The sequence below is a fragment of the Xenopus laevis genome, chromosome 7L, assembly GCF_017654675.1.
Source record: "Xenopus laevis strain J_2021 chromosome 7L, Xenopus_laevis_v10.1, whole genome shotgun sequence".
Classification (NCBI taxonomy): Eukaryota; Metazoa; Chordata; class Amphibia; order Anura; family Pipidae; genus Xenopus; species Xenopus laevis.
The window spans coordinates 28,330,170-28,345,474 of NC_054383.1; the positions used below are offsets into that span (position 1 = coordinate 28,330,170).

The 15,305-nt window shown below is 39.7% G+C and overlaps 1 protein-coding gene across 1 annotated transcript in view; it reads right to left on the reverse strand.

Moving 5' to 3' along the window:
• LOC108695757 (slit homolog 1 protein) overlaps window positions 1-15,305 on the reverse strand; it is a 242,367-nt gene that overhangs the window by 93,235 nt on the left and 133,827 nt on the right. The window lies entirely within an intron of this gene.

The following is a 15,305-nucleotide window of genomic DNA, read 5'->3' on the forward strand; positions in this document are numbered from 1 at the left end:
GAAACGGCAAATACAAATGTTTCAAAGATACAGCATTTATGATATGTTTTCAAAAAATCAATTTTTCATGACAAATTATATCTTAAAAAAAACCCCATCAAACCAAGGTAAACGCTCCTGGCTCTGACTCCACAAACAAAGTAGCAGAAGGCCAGCTGATTAAAACACTTTCTTCAGTTCAGTTGTTTTCAGATTGTTCCCCAGAAATGTATTTTCAATTACTTATTTCTTTTTATACTGTTTTTCTAAAATATAAGTTTATAGTTGAATGTTCCGGTCTCTGGTGTTTCAGTCTGGCAGCTCAATAATTCAAGTGCAGATTCTGAATGGTTACAATTTAGTTGATCCATTTCTCAGCAGCATCTATGGAATATTAGCAACTATTGTATCAATTACAACAGCTGCCTGTAGGGCAGAGGCAGACGAGAAGATTCGGGGAGATTTAGTCGCCCGGCAACAAATCACTTCTTCTTCGAGCGACTAATCTCCCCGAACTGCCTCCTTGCTGGCTAGAATCTAAATCGCCGGCGGGATGGCGTTCGAGCTGCTTCGTTTTCCGAAGTTGGCTCACGAGGAAACTTCAGGCGACTTCGGAAAACAAAACAATCAGAGTGCCATCCCGCTGGCGGGAAGGAAGTTCGGGGAGATTAGTTGCCCAAAGAAGAGGCGATTTGTCGCCGGACAACTAAACTCCCTGAATCTCCACCTGTGTCTCTGGCCTTAATGAAACTCAGGTATTCTGCTCAGCAGGGACAAAGATAAGTAATGTATCAATTTAGAACAGTTTACAGGGTCGGCGACCCCCCCTCCCAGAGCTGCTTTAGTAGGTGAAAAAAGACACTTTACACTTCAATATTAGAAAAAAATGTAGAAAAAAGAAAGTAGTTGGAAAAAGTCGTTATTTCTGGTGATCTATCGGAAAACAATTAGTTGTTTGAAGGTGAACAATCCCTTTAAGGGTTAGGGCACACGCTCAGATTCAGGGAGATTAGTCGCCCGGCGACAAATCTCCTCTTCTTTGGGGCGACTAATCTCCCCAAACTGCCTCCCACCGTCTAGAATGTAAATCCCCGGTGGGATTGCACTCAGAATGCTTCGTTTTCCGAAGTCGCCCGAAGTTGCCTCACAAGGAAACTTATGGCGACTTCAGAAAACGAAGCTCTCCGATATTAATTACATTTCCAAGTAGCAGTAAAACCACTGGCGCTGAGCGAATCTTGTCACCATCTTTCTGCTGTAAAAAATCCCCCATAGTTTCCAATGCATCGCCCCCTGAAAAAGTAACTGCTTTTCAAAGCACACTTTGGAAAAAGTCACAGCGAAAAAAAAGGCCATTTGCACATTTTCGCCATTTCACATATTTTTCGAAGGAGCGAAATGGGACGGATTATACACTGCTCCCACTGTTAGTAAATAAGGCCTGAAAGCAATGCTTTTGTCTTTAAGTTTACAGGGGGGAAAATAAACTGATTAAAGAAACAGTAGTTGGAAAATATAAATATATATCCCTTGGATACACTGCAGCAAAATCGAACCCTTCCGCTCAGTACTATTACAATAAGGGTTAATATAAATTAAAAAAAAAAGAACTATTACATAATTGTAGTCTTTAAACTCAGTGTAGAGGATACAGAACAGGAACTGATTAAAAGTCTCCCACTGATTTGATTTCACAGAGGGGCATTGTTTGCCAAGTCAAGCAGAAAAGTACCGCGTCTGACCAGCGTGTGGCACTAGCAGCCTTTGTAGTTTTGCTCGCACAAAGCCCACAAGGGTTCACTGGTTATTCTGAACTTCACCGCAGATAGAAATTGATGAATTTCCTTTTCAAAAGTTTCAAAGAAGAAAAATGTTTTTTTTTTCTAGTCCTGTTTAAAAGTGCAGCATTAGCAGTGTGGAATAATGAAGACAAAAGCTGATCTGCTGGTCACGAGGCATTGATTCCACACAGTCCCATTTGTATAGATTCACGGGAAACACTTCATGAGTCTTTGTAAAACGTGTTGCAGCACAAACAGAATCTCCTGCCTGGTTTGGGCTTTCCAGTAAGTGACCAGAAACAAGTCCCTCTTTTTTAGCTGTGCCGATCACACGGCCACCCACCCCAGTACAATGACATGCTGGCAGTTGCGCAGAACAGGGGCTTAAGTACAGAAGAAGCAGACCCTGCGGCTGCCCAGGAGGTTTAGGGGGCCCTGTGATAGAGTCCTGCGCGGGTCCATTTTTTGGAATCCGTACCCGCAACCTGCAATCCGCAACCTGCAATCCGCAACCCGGACCCGCATTCTTACCCTCTTGGACCCGCTACCCGACCCGCAAGTACCTTATATGCCACCCGGACCCGCGACCCGATGATCATCAAGAATCAGGAAGTGCTGTCATTGTAAACCAGAAGTGACATCATCGGAAGTAGACACGGTCAGAAAAAAGGAGTAAAAATCGTTATTGAGAAGACCCGTGGTCCAACCCGCAAACCCGCATAACCGCCGACCCGCGTCTTTACCCGCACCCAGAACTTCTACTCGCAACCCGCAAGGTACCACAGGTTTTTGCGGTTAACCTGCGGGTACCCGACCCCCTGCAGGACTCTACCCTGTGAAGCCATAATTAATGAGCCATTTGAATATGTATTGGTAAAACAGGACAACCTCAGCATATTTGGAGGGCTCTAAAATAATATCAAGTTAAGTCACTGGCACAGAACGATGAAAATCTGACGTGGTAGAGAGACAATGCAATGCAATGGCTGATGAGGATCCAGTGGAACATCTACACCTGGGAGTGGGACAATGTAACATTAAATAACCACTGAATTCTCAGGATATCATTGACTTTAATTGCTGAGCAAGGTTTTCCATGCACTTTTGGGGGCCAGATTGCAGGGTGAGGAGAGGCCACTGGAAATCTTGGGCATTCCGATGCCATAAAAAACTCTGAAAGGTTCATATATGGACGTCACTGATTTATATGAAGTGTTTTAAAAAACGTAAGGTGTAAGGTGTAATATGCCGTTAAAGGAGTGGTTCACCTTAAAATTACCTTTTAGTATGTTATAGAATGACCAATTCTGAGTTACTTTTCAATTGGTCTTCATTATTTATTTTATTTTATTTATGGAGGTCACTGACCCCATCTCTCTGTTAGGCTACATAATTATTGTGATCACTACTTTTTATTAGGTATGCCCTGAATCCACTATTTTAGGATTCGGGCGAATCCTTTGTTAAAGATTTGACTGAATACCAAACCAAATCTGAACCCTAATTTGCATACATAAATTAGGAAAATGAGGGAAAAGAGAACAGGGTGGGCAGTTCTTCTTTCTTGCTTGTGTGACATAAAGCCATGTGATATTTTAGTTTCAGATTCGGTTTTGCCAAGCACCATGGATTCGACGCATCTCTACTTTTTATTACTCATATATTTATTCAGACCCTCCCGTAGTCATATTCCAGTCTCTTATTCAAATCAATGATACTTTTTTTATTACTCCTCTTTCTATTGAGGACCTCTCCTAATAATATTCCAGTCTCTTATTCAAATCAATGCCTGGTTCCTAAAACTGCAAACTGGAGAGCTGCTGCATAAAAAGACAAATAACTGAGAAACCACAAATAATAAAAAATTAAAACCAATTGCAAATGGTCTCAGAATATCACTCTCTACATCATACTAAAAGTTAACTCAAAGGTGAACAAACCCTTTAAGGCCTTAGTTGGCAGCAGACCCAATCCTGCCTCCCTCTACATTATGGTTGAAGGTTTCTGAGCCGAGATCCACTTCTCACGCCGCATGTGTGTCAAGAAGTCAATTTTATTTATGGTTATGAATGTTTTGGCCAACCTGCCGTCTCGGATTGCTACTGAAATATCCAGACTTTCTCTTTGATCTCCTGCACTGAACAGCCAGAAAAAGATACAAAGTTTCTAAAACTTAATTGGCTTTTGGCAGAGAGCCCAGAATATGTGGCAGGTGCACTTAGATACATTTGTAACAATTTAAGATAAGCAACGAAACAATTGTTACTATTTAAGATAAGCAGGTCTCTTGGGGAAACTGTGACTTGCAGCTTAAAGGGCAATTTCACCTTCATTAGCAGAACTGGAATAACACATAAAAACCACAGAAATGTGTTCAAGCTTTCATAACCTTCCAAATGTTGCAAAATAAACATGGTAATTAGGGGGTGTGGCTGCACAAGTGGGTGGTCAAAAAATGTTTGCTGAGCGGCAAATCTTTTCGTCCCTCTTTGTATTTCCAAAATGTTGGGATGGTCCCAATGCCCTGTGTGTCCATGGATTAAATTTAATATGTTTGCAGGTGGCAGCTCCTGTTAATCAAATCAAGGGCCAAAGCATGGGAATTTTGCATCAGTAGTTATTATCCTTTATTAGTTTAGCACTGACATATTGGGGTTGATTGATTAGCACAGGTGCTAAAATGCACCCGTACAGCAACAACCAATCAGCAGTCAGTTTTGTTCAAACTTCTGCAAGTTAGAAAATGAGTGCAATGATCCTATTGGCTACTAATCAATCTCAAAATGTTTAATAATAGTCACCTGCCTCAACTGGAGCTTACAAATGCTGGTTCCTATTCCTTCCGTTTTCTTCAGCATCAATCATCATTTTTTTTTACCTCTCAATGATTCCAGTTATGTAGGAAAGTCCTGAATTTGACAAAAAAGTGGGTGGGATTTTGTTAGATTGTGGTGTGTCTGTGTGTAGCAAGGGGCGTGGCCAAAACGGTTCTCCTTTTTATTATTCAAATGTTGGGAGGTATGCAGTCTACTGATGAAAGCACATCACAAATCATGTTGAACCACAAATTACCGTTATTGACAAAAAAACTAAAAAAAAATAGGGTAATAAAAAACAGGGTCTAAAAAACAGACTTTCAAGTTCAAAATGTTTTTTCTTTTTAAGTTTAGTGGAAAGGAAAAGCAGCTGAGCATTTTAGGCAACATGTTATCCACCTGCGAGTGCAGGCGCAGCCCAAACCTTTATTGCTTGTTTTGCATTTCCTGAAAAGAGGAAGTCATGGGACTATAAAAGGGTCACTGTAGCACTCTCCCTCCATACGGCTAATCCCAGATTCACACTCTGCACCCATTGAAACTTGCCCTGTTTGGCCCTTCCTCTCTGTTCTCTGCTTGAGAGGATTAAATTTGGACCCAGCAGGAGGGTAATTGGCTTCCAGAAGCCAAGCATCCAGCTCTCTCTGTGGTTCCATCCCCTTCACTTGGCAGTATGTTGCTGGACACAACTTCTGCGTTGCTGGATTATAAATGAGGGGTCCCGGTTCAATGGTTTTAAACATGCTTTGGATAAAGGGAGATGTATTTCATTTGTATCATTAACATTGTAGGCCACAAGCCACCTTCAACACCCAAACTGCACATGCAACTCTCCCAATCCACAAAGATGGTCAGATGATGAAGGAACGCTGTTACTGTAAGGTTTCCTATCACTGCTCCAAAAATTACTGGTTACATTAATTATTATTTAAAGGAGAAAGAAAGGCTGAAATGAAGTAAGTTTTATCAGAAAGGTCTATATAAATACACCAGTAAACCCTCAAAGTAATACTGCTCTGAGTTCTCTGTAAAAAGAAACACCACATTTCTTTCCTTCTATTATGAACACATGGGCTTCTGTATCAGACTTCCTGTTTCCAGCTTAAACCTCCAGGGCAAGGGCTTGAGCATGCTCAGTTTGCTCCTCTCTCTCCCTCCCTTTTGCCCCCACCCTCCTCCCCACCCTGCTGTATTCTGAGCCAAGAGCTATGAGTGAGCAGAGAGAGACTCAGGCAGGAAGTGATGTCACACCAAGCTAATATGGCAGCTGCTATCCTAAACAAACAGAGAGAGCTTCTAGGGCTGTTTACGGCAAAGCATTCTGCAAAATAAATATAGTGTTATAACTTGCACTATTGTGGCTAATCTATTGGCAATAAACTGCTTCAGGATTTCCTTCTCCTTCAAATACATTTACCTGATATTCAGTGATGTAGTGATAAGATAGTACAACTGCAAATGGGCACATGCCACTACAGGTATGGGATCCTTATCCAGAAACCCGTTATCCAGAAAGCTCTGAATTACATCAAGGCCGCCTCTCATACACTTCACTTTATCCAAATAATTAAAGTTTTTAAAAAGATTTCCTTTTTCTCTGTAATAATAAAACAGTAGCTTGTACTTGATCCCAACTAAGATATAATTAATGCTTATTGGAAGCAAAACCAGCCTATTGGGTTTATTTAATGTTTACATGATTTTCTAGTAGACTTAAGGCATGAAGATTCATTATCTGTAGAACCACAGGTCCTGAGCATTCTGGATAACAGGTCTCATATCTGTACCACAACAGACATTATGGAGTTTTCCGTATACTCCAAATGTGTTTGTCCGATTTACAAAAAATATTTTTCCAGTGTTCCCATTAGTACCCTCAAAATTTCCAAAGTTTTCGCCAATCAGATATAAGAAGGCAAAAACCATTACAAAAGGCAAAATTGATGTAAGCTGGAAAAAACATTCAATGAAACAAATGTGAGATGAATCTTATAATAAACTGCAAATATGGGTAATTGATGCTTTTCTTCAATATATTTTTAATTGTGAAACAATTAGTAAATGCAACAAAATGCAGGAAAAAGAGATTGCATTAGCCTTTAGAGGAAAAGGTTGAAACATTATACAATTTTTTGAAATGTCTGTCTTAAGTGCAATGATATAAATGTCTGTTCCATCATTGCATAAGTGAGTTTGTGCTATGAGATTTAGCCTAGAAGAAGGAAAGTGATACTGGCCCTGTCGAGATCCAGCTCTGGTCATATAAACAGACAAGGTGACCCCTGCAGTGTGATTTAAGGGCCAACAGGGAATCTATTATTCATAGATTCTTAGTCTGCAACATCACAATTTTTTTTTCAAATTTTAAAGTAGCTTGAATTTTGAAAATGCACCTCCCATTAACTTCTAGAGAACAGGGATTCTGTCATGATTTTTATGGTGTAGTTTTGATTTCTAAATTACACTGTTTACACTGCAAATAATTCACTCTACAATATAAAATTTCATTCCTGAACCAGCAAGTGTATTTTTTTTAGTGGTGTGTCGGCAGCCATCTCAGTTTATTTTGCCTGGTCATGTGCTTTCAGAAAGAGCCAGCACTTTAGGATGGAACTGCTTTCTGGCAGGCTGTTGTTTCTCCTACTCAATGTAACTGAATGTGTCGCAGTGGGACCTGGATTTTACTATTGAGTGCTGTTCTTAAGCTGGCCATAGACGCAACGATCCAATTGTACGAATCGTGGATTCGTACGATTTTCGGACCGTGTGTGGAGAGTTTGGTCGATCGGACAGGTTAGAAAATTTCCGTTGCCTGCCGATAATATCTCTGCGTGTATTGTCGATCGTACGATTTTCAGTGGGTTTGTCGGACATAACTATAGTACGATTGCAGTTAGGGGCAGAACATTGGCTGATCTGTTCTTTTACTACTTTATTTGATCGGAATGGTAAGACTTTGATCTGAATGGTTAGTGGCGGGTCGGGAGATGGGAAAGTCCGATCATACTTTGATTCGTACGATCGGATCTTTGTGTCTATGGCCAGCTTTAGATCTACCAGGTAACTGTTACCTTGTGTTAGGGAGATTTTATCTGGTTACCTTCCCATTGTTCTGTTAGGCTGCTGGGGGGAAAGGGAGGTGGATGATATCACTCCAACTTGCAGTACTGCAGTAAAGAGTGACTGAAGTTTATCAGAGCACAAGTCACATGACTGGGGCAGCTGGGAAACTGACAATATGCCTAGCCCCATGTCAGATTTCAAAATTAAATACAGAAAAATCTGTTTGCTCTTTTGAGAAATGGATTTCAGTGCAGAATTCTGCTGGATCAGCACTATTAACTGATGTGTTATGAAACAAAACATTTTTTCCCATGACAGTATCCTTACATGGAAGCCAAATAATTCCCCAAACAGCTTCCCCCCCCTACTATTACATCCCACTTTATTTTTTTCTGATAATATTCATATAAGCACCCAAGAAATGTTATTATCAAGAGTGTCCCTGAACAAGACAATGCCTTCGGACAAGCAGTGAAATGTTGTTTGGCTGATTAAGCAGTTGAAGGGACACTATAGAGCAAGAATAGCAATCAAGGTGACTCGTTGTGAGATGATACTTCTTGCTTTGTCAGGCTCGGTCCTTAGGTCAATAGCTTGGAATGACAACTCTGGCAGATAGCGTGTAGGTGTGGAGAGACTGCAAGACATCAGTGAAGACAGGCTAATGGAAATCAATACAGCAATCAGTGTTTGCATTACCTAAGGACAGACACTATCAAATGAGCTTCACTCTCAGTTTGTTGTTGGCTTGCCGCATGCTTATCAGTCAGGGAGCTGATGACAAAGCACTATTGGGGAAAGACACCAAGGGTTATTCATGGTAACTCACAATGTTTCTTTTGCTTAGGGTAAGGTCACACTGGGAGATTCGGGGAGATTTAGTCGCCCAGCAACTAATCACCTGTTCTTTGGGGCAACTTATCTCCCCAAACTGCTTCCCCCTGTCTTCCGCCTGCTAGAATGAAAAATCACCTGCGGCATGGCACTCGTGGCAATTCGTTTTCTGAAGTGGAAACTTCGGGTGACTTCGGAAAACGAGGCGCAGCGAGTGCCATGCCGCAGGCGATTTTTAATTCTAGCAGGCGGGAAGACAGGGGGAAGCAGTTCGGGGAGATTAGTTGCCCCAAAGAACAGGCAAAATTCGCTTAACGGGCAAAAGATTAGCAAAACGCGGAATTTGATGCTGGGCATCAAATTTCGCTAATTTTTCAGGACAAATTTGCCTATCACTACTCAGAGGGACACTACAATAAGAAAATAATATTTTGTTAATAATGTTTTTTTTTTTATGCATGATGTTTGGCACATCAGGATAATGTGAATTACAGTATTCAGCACTAAAGCCAGAGGAACAGACAAGCTATGGTAACAGGCACAGTACAGAAGTAAAACCCGTTACAGTTTCTATTGCAACTCCCAGACACAATAATTGGGCACAGGAACTCACAGCTACATGTATATTGCAGATGACATTAAAAAAAACTGTCCATTATATTCAGCAATTTGTTTAAATTGGGATATGGAGCAACAGGTGCTGTCATTTTCAAATTATTGAACTGTCCAACATCCATAGTACATGGGTGGCCCTAGACGTGTGGATTTAAATAAAGTAGGTAAAGAACAAATCAGACAAAGTTCTGGCCATGACAGCAATCTTATGAAAGTTATGTCCGACAAATACTAATGGCAGTCACCCAATGATATATCAGATACAGAGGCAATACATGCAGAGATATTATCATTAGCCGACAGAAATCTTGTAACCTGTCAGATCAACCAGTCGCCAAGGAACGAAAAATGTCGGGGCAATCCACACACGGCCCGTAAGTCACACAAAATTAATTTTTGTGCAACTTTATCTTTGCGTCTATGGCCAGCTTAATAGTTGGGATAGCAGGGCCCCTACTCACAAAATCGGTAAGGTCACCTTTACTTCTATTTGATTCAGAAGAAGGTAAATAAAATCAGTAGCTGGCTCCTATTTGCCGCTAGAAGAGTAGAAAACTCCTTCCTGACACCAAAAAGAAACTGCACCAGTCCCGGGATGAATTTTATACTAGGAATGCACCGGATCTGTATTTTCAGGATTCAGCCAAACTGATTCTGTCAGTAAAGATCTGTCCAAATCCCAGTCCAGATGAAAATTGCTTGCATTTGTCGAAATCCCAAACCAAAACCAGGATTTGGTGATTCTCTACTTTATATTATGTTCCTTTCTCTATGTTCTCTCTCTATGATTCCTTGCTCTGTTCTCAGTCTCATTTAGTCAGCATTTTCCAACGTTCATAACCTTACATTTCTCGTTGCGGAATCTCATTTGCCACTTAGTTGCCCAGATCAGGTCTGTCAAGGTTCCCTTGCAAGGATGTCACAACCTGGACAGATCTATTTGTTCTGCCATTGTACAGAGCTGAAAATGATCCCAAGAGCATTTTTTTCTGTGTTGCTAACTGCTGACTATTTAAGCCTTGCGCTTCACTTGAGTCTGTGACTGTTAGTACTTACAGTCAAGGTCCTTTCTACCTCACATATCAGTATATCAGTGCACTTTACATTATATTCTGTTGTGAAACCATGTGATGCGAAATACGTTGAAACAATATAAACACAGCACTGCAATAATGATCTGTCATGCCAGAACAAAAATATCCTTTTGTAGAAGCAGACCATAGAGGTTTCCTGGAGGCAGAATTATGCATCCAATTGGAAACCCAAAAGAGTCATTATGGGGGTCAGTAAAGATAGATTGTTTAGTGGCACTAAGGGGCCAGTGCAGCATCAGGGAAACCATAAAATCGGTTCCACAGTAGTATTTTTTTGTTATAATAATAGATTCCCTCTCCCTACTGTAGTGCTACAACTATACCTTTCCTGACAGATAATGATTGATCCTTTCCTAACTAATACTATCTGCCCAAATCTTCATACATAAACATGAATAGGCTACATCTAGCTTTAAAGCGAATGTCAACCCAAAAAATAATTGTTTGCTTAATAAAAGAAAACATATTTCTAAGCAACGTTGCCATATACATTCATTACAATTGATCTATGGTATTTAAATTATCAGTATATATATTGCTACTGAAAGCAGTGTTTGTCCCTTTCTATTCTCTGCACTGGTGGCTCAGACTGTTGATACAATGAAAGACAAGGCAGCTGATTAACAGCCCTGTCTTTGCTGGGGAACTAAAGCTGGCCATAGATGTTGAGATTTTTAAAAGATCAGATCCTGATCGTGAGACCACGATCTTCTCAGAGCGATCGTACGATCGTACGAATTTGCCAGGAAAACAAAGGGGAGCTGCCTGCTTGGCCCTGCAAACAAAGATACATGGCACTGGGACCGACATAGATTTTTTGACCTGGCCGATCAATTTCCCGACAGATGTCGGCCGAAAAACCGTAAGATGTACGATCGTTCGAATCCCACTAACCGCACGATAATAGATTGGTCGGGCTTCCCTAAAATCGGTCCTTCGGCAAGAAGAATCGTCGCGTCTATGGGGAGCTTAAGACTTTTGCAACATTGTTTAACCAGGAGTTAAAAAAATGCTGCTTTCAATAGCAATGGTTTTAACAATGGTGGCATTATTGCAAAAGACTCTCACCAAGGTCCAGACCCAACACAAATAACCTCAAAAGCACTGAAAATTTAGAATACATGTATATTGGAAAGTTGCTAAAAATTTATTTTTCTTGTATTAGGCACATTTTTATTCTGGAGCTGACTTGCCCTTTAAATAGATTTATTTTTCCTTAAAGACACACTTTTTTTTTTACATATTGCACTATTGCTCTGCATAGTACAAAATAACTTTGGATATTCATAATCAAGGGTGGTCCAGCCTTGAGGCAATGTGAAGAACTTGCAGCAAAGCAATCGATTAGGCTGTTAAATTGTCAGCGTGGGGACCAGGCAACCTGCCACTGGCATTACACCCTTGCAGCCCCATGTTGCTGATACTCTCAACAAACTCTCTTTATAAACATTGATAGAACAGAAAAATCCAAACCCTCCAATAGTCCGTATTAGAATGAAGAGTCCCAATTCATTGACCTGAAAAGGAGAGTGGGAACTCAACAAAAAGCTTATTTGTTTTGGGTGAGATAACTGTTGGACTAGGTAGAACTTGGCATGAATGATGAACTTCCTTAAATCAAGATACAGGGGACTGATAATTAAAGTCAAAATAGCTAATGTGATTATCGATATTTCAGACTTTTTTAAATATATATTTGTTTCTATGATATGCCATAACCTAATTTTATGTTTTATAGTTACACAAACACACACATATATAAATATAAATATATATATATATATATATATATATATATATATATATATATATATATATATATATATTTACACAAAAACACTCTGCATCAGATTAAAAGAGTGAATATGATCACAATGTAAATTGAACAATCTGCATAACTCCCCATGCCCCAAGCACCAGAACTTGGACTAGGAAAGTGTTTAGGCAAGTGTGTCCTTTACCAAACTAAAACCAGACTTTACAAATAAAAAGAGAAGACAATCCAGCAGAGAGAGATCAATGCTAGGAGGGCTTCGGTGAGTGCAAGCTCAGCCCTCTCAATTCATATGTTTCCATCTGCCACGCATATTTTTTTCACAGTTCATTGGTTTGTTCACCATAGAAATGAAAAATGGTCAATTTTGTGAAACATACATACAGCTGGGGACTGACACTCCCCTGCTGACTCCTCAGGCTGCAGACCACAGACTGACGAAAAAACCCAGCTGCCTTAATAGACAGGGCCTTGCGGCTGTCCCAAAGGGCAAGCCATGGAATATATTCTTGATCATGTGCTGAAGTCATTTTAAATATACCTTTGGTCCCTTCTGCATTTGGCCTTGTCAAGCAATTAAATGAGAATGCCTCAGTCCCATTAGGTTAATAGAAAAGCCTGTGCATATCCTCTCACCAAATACAAAGTGGAAGCAAACACTCCAGGGTTCACTGCGATTATACATGAGGGTTGAACTATTCGGATGATTGTTTATTATTGCATCTGCAGCACAGAAAATGAAAGGTTAGTTTTTTCGTATAAAACTGCACTATACATTCCAGCAGCAAAATGTAATCCCATTATTGCTTCGTTGTAGACTTCTCTTAAAAAGCTTGAAGATAATTAGACTGACCAATGAGAAATTATCGACTGAAAGTTGGCATATGAAAGCAAAGATCTGATTGTATCTAGTATAGGTAAATCTAAAAATCTGATTGGTTGCTGCTGGCTCTATACACTAGTGCACTTTAACACCTAATGTTAGTAAATCAGTTTATGTCGTCCTTACACATGCTATAGACAAAAATATAATGATAATTACATTCATAGAAGTCAATAAAAAGCAGTTTTAGACCATTGATATCTCTTGGAGGGCACATCTTGTGATGTATTAGGCCAGTTTGTTGTTGTCAGATGGAATAGAGGCTACAATAAACTACTCAAAGGTGGGATCTCCTACCAAGTTTTCTCCCTACTTTTCAGACATTTGCAACCAATCAGATTTTTAAGTGTTAGTGACTGTGTTGCTCAACCCGAGGGAAGCTTTGCAGATTCCTAATAGAAATAGCGCAACTGTTCAGCTGATGACCATAGCAGTGTATTTATATGATCATCATCAGTATTTGACCTAATCCAGTCATTTCAGGGTTTACAAGACTGGATTTGGCCAAGCATCTACCACTTAGGTATCCATAGTTGCTAGTTATTCACTTGTGTAGACTAGGCTCTGTATGAAATCAAGCAGTCCCCATGGTCATGGAAAATGGTCCCTTATAAATCACAAGCCATAGAAATACAATTTTACATTGTTATGGAAGCCTGTAAAGTACTGTACCAACTGAGATGGGATTTGATTAGAAGCACACATAAAGTACTGATAAGTAACTGAGCTTCTCTGCTAAATTGAATCATTTAAACATATTTGTATCCCAGCTAAGAAAGCATTTGATTAAAAATTGGTCTTTTACAGGATGACTCTTTACAGGAGTGCTTCTCAGACTTAGTCACTTTAAAGAAGTCCATGAACTTACAACCTTTTGGTCAGAGATCTGCTTAGCTCGTTACAAGGTTAATGATATAACAAATAATTAGTGTATTCGTAGTTCCAAAAATATCTAGAGCCAGTATTGGACTGGGGGGATCCAGGCTCACTGGGGCTGGCCCATCAAGTCTAGAGCAACAAATGCCCCAAATATCACCTTGTTGACCATCAGGTTGGGCTTTCATTTTTATCTAGGAGAAAACATAAGCTTTCTCCCTCAATTTCCCTCCTGGGCCAGCCCTGGCAGTATTCCAGGCCCCCCAAGGGGGAGGCAGCCCCACATTTTCAGGAACCACTGCTCTACAAAGTTAATATTTGTACTGTGTATGTATTATGTATACAGAGGTTATTTAAGTCAAACAGTAAAACCTTATCTACTAAATCTATCCCTATTGGCACAAATACGCTGACACAATATTGGAATTCAACAAAGGACTCTTAACCTGTGCTTTGGCATTAGTCGATTGTTTGCCATGTTAACTAAACACAAAGCCATTGCTTTGCAAAAAGGCAAAAGCAAATTCAAGTCATTATCTGTTAGGCTTAAGAAGTATGACCCCCTAAAACACAGCCTCCCAATGTCCTGCATGTGCAGCAAGGCAGTTTTTACTTAACCAAACACATAGCTGTAGATTAGGATTTAACAAAAAATACTTTTGTAGATGAGACAGAAGAATCCGATATTATCCAAGCTGGACCACACACATTGTTGTGCAGGAAGCACTAACCAGTGTTATGTAGGCCAATAGGCTTTGTAGCTTCTTCTCTAATGCAGCCAATGGTGCTTCATGTGTGGTACTCCCAGTGTTAAATGAGATAAAGCTTTGGACTCCTGGGACACCTGAGAGTGAGTGAGGTAGTCTCAGAGGGCACTGAACCTAATCATTTTTGCCTTTACAAATAAACCTGTGCATTTTTAAAATATTAAACCGTCAAACATTGCTTCCCCATTCAGTAAATATAATGCTGCAGGAAAGACTTTAATAGCCTACTGATGCTATAGCTTCACAAACCTGTTATCCAGAATGTTCAGAGCATGTGGTTTTCCAGGTAATTTAGATTTGTATACCTTAAGGCTACAAAAAAATTATTTAAATATTAAACCCCAGAGGATTGTCTTGCCTACAATAAGGATTAATTATTTTAGCTGGGGTCAAGTTCAATTTACTCTTCTAATATTACAGAGAAAAAGGAAATTGGAAAATAGTATTTATTTTATTAAAATGAACACAATGGGTGATGGTCTTCTGTATATTTGGAGTTTTATGGATCACCGGTTTCCAGATAGCAGATCCTATACCTGTATATGGTATAATGCAACTGTAAAAAAATCTTATTGTAAACTTACAGCAGTGATGTCACAATGGTAAGAATAGCCAAATGTTATTTAAGGGATATCATAACAATATTACTTTTACGTATGGATTATACCGGGATCAGTGCTGTTTAAATTATCTTAATCAATAGAAAAACAATGGGATTATTATATAAATAGTTCTTTATGGCTTCTCTTTCTATTTTCCTTAATCCTGCAATCTGATATAAGATTCAAACATGTTTAGCACTGCAACAGTCTCTAACACAATA